Source organism: Thecamonas trahens, assembly GCF_000142905.1.
Source record: "Thecamonas trahens ATCC 50062 unplaced genomic scaffold supercont1.50, whole genome shotgun sequence".
Taxonomy (NCBI): Eukaryota; order Apusomonadida; family Apusomonadidae; genus Thecamonas; species Thecamonas trahens.
In genome coordinates, this window is record NW_013657630.1 from 298,107 (window position 1) to 300,393 (window position 2,287).

Consider the following 2,287-nt stretch of genomic DNA (forward strand, 5'->3'; position numbering starts at 1 on the left):
ACCACTTGTGGCGCTTGCTTGTTCGGCGGGTGGCGTCAGTGGCCCGCGTCGTCGACGTGGGCGCCCATCCGCAAGCGACGATCAAGGCCGCATTGGCAAAGATGCAAGCGGCGCTCCACGCGAGCGACGACGTGCGCTGCCGGTCGGCGTGGAGATGGTGGGGAGTGGGGGTTGGAGATGGGCCCGGGGCTGGGGGTGAGCAGCATCGAAGGGACACAGGGCCAACAGCTTGGGCCTCAGGTGGCAGAACTCGGATTCCGGAATACTGCAGCTGTGGATTGAAGACTGTGCAAGGGTATAGTGTGGGCATGTAGTAGGGTAGTAGTGAGATCAGATTGAGCTTAGCTTGCAATGTGTGTGGTGGGGGCATGTGCGGGGTCGGGCGGTCGAGGGCGTGCTCAACCACCTAGGGCAAACAAGTCGACGCGGAAATGAGCCGAGGAAATGGGTATCGATGACGGCGTTATTAGTACTGATGCTAGTGAGGGATGAGTGATGACCTTGGGTGTGGTCGCGGGTTGCGTAGCTGCTGGTGGGAAGGAGCTAGGTGGTGATGAAGGTGGGCTGATCGGGCGAGCGGGCGGCGGCTGGCGGCTGGTGGTCGGCGAGGCGGGGGCAGCTGAGGGGGCTGGGTCGGGGCTGGGTGGCTTGACATTGCTGTTGGTTGGAGATTGGGCAGTATGAATTGTGATGGTTGAGGGATGTGGGTGTCGGGGTCGGAGATGAGGATGGGGGTGAGACGGAGCGGGGAGAGGAGGAGGAGGAGGAGGAAGAGGAAGCGGAGTGCACGATGGGATGGTGGTGGACATGGCCATGGTATGTGGGTGGTAGTTGTAGCTGGAATGGGAGTGGTGGTGGTGGAGTAGAGGATGAGGGTGGTGGTTGGTGGTGATGGGGCGTAATGAGTATGGTAGGGGGGATGAGGGGGGTCGTGACGTGGATGGCGGGACTGGCGAAGAGGTGGTGGGTATGGCGATTGGGCTTGACAATTGATGTTGATAGGTGTAATCAGGCTGATGGGTGTGTGGGGGTGTGGTTGATGAGAGTGGAGGGGCTTGGGCGGCAGAGAGAAGGCGGCGGACGTTAATTGAGTTGAACGTTGAATTAATTGAAGAAAAGCCGGAACCAGCATCAAACGAGGCAATGACGTCCACAACAACAACCAAAGATCATACATGGCTTGCAAAGGACATGTATGAGTAAGCCAACAGGGACTGGACAAAGCTAGCAGGCAATGGGATGAACTCGGGTGACGTTCAGGTCGATGAGGCTAACCGCGGTTGATCGATCAGATCTGCAGATCAACCATGACCACGTCACATCAGGGTCAACACAAAATACATTGCATGCAAAACTACTGACCACGACAAACGACAACAAAGTTGAGAATCGATAGTCAGGTGAGCAAGGGCCGAAGATGGACGTGGAAGTCAAAGTCGATGAGAACAGGCAAGTCAAGAACAAATGAAGCATGACGAATAATGATACAAAGCAACAACAAGAGCGAAAGGAATGATGAATGGGAATGCATGCCGATTGTAGTCAACCATCACAGGCAAAAGCAACCAAAGCAGAACATGAAGGCAGACAATAGCAACAACAAAGCATGAGGAAACATGAACGGCAACAAACAAAGAACAAGGTAAGCCACCAACAAGAGAGCAGAAAGAATCGAATGATCAATTAACAATAATCAAAGACAATCAATAAAATGTCAAACAATCAAACAAGTGACGAGTGGCGAATCATGAAAATGTTGAATGACATTCATGTCACCCACCAACCCGCACATACCACTCGGACGAACGAGTGACACGGGCAAGTGTCAATGAGGGGACGGGGATTGTGAATCAGCATCAAAGACTCAATCCAGGCCCATGCCCAGCCATTCGCATGGTGCGGTGGAGAATGAGTATGGTGGGGTGGCTGGGAATGTGGATATAGGTCATGCATGGGATGGGTAGGGGTGACAAGGGGGCAATGAGTGGCAAATGAAGGCAGTGGTGGTGAGTGAGGTGTCATGAAGTGGGGCTAGGGTTGATGAGGCATCAGCTAGGGTTGACGAGGCATCAGCTAGAGTTAGGGTTAGGGTTAGGGTTAGGGTTAGGGTTAGGGTTAGGGTTAGGGTTAGGGTTAGGGTTAGGGTTAGGGTTAGGGTTAGGGTTAGGGTTAGGGTTAGGGTTAGGGTTAGGGTTAGGGTTAGGGTTAGGGTTAGGGTTAGGGTTAGGGTTAGGGTTAGGGTTAGGGTTAGGGTTAGGGTTAGGGTTAGGGTTAGGGTTAGGGTTAG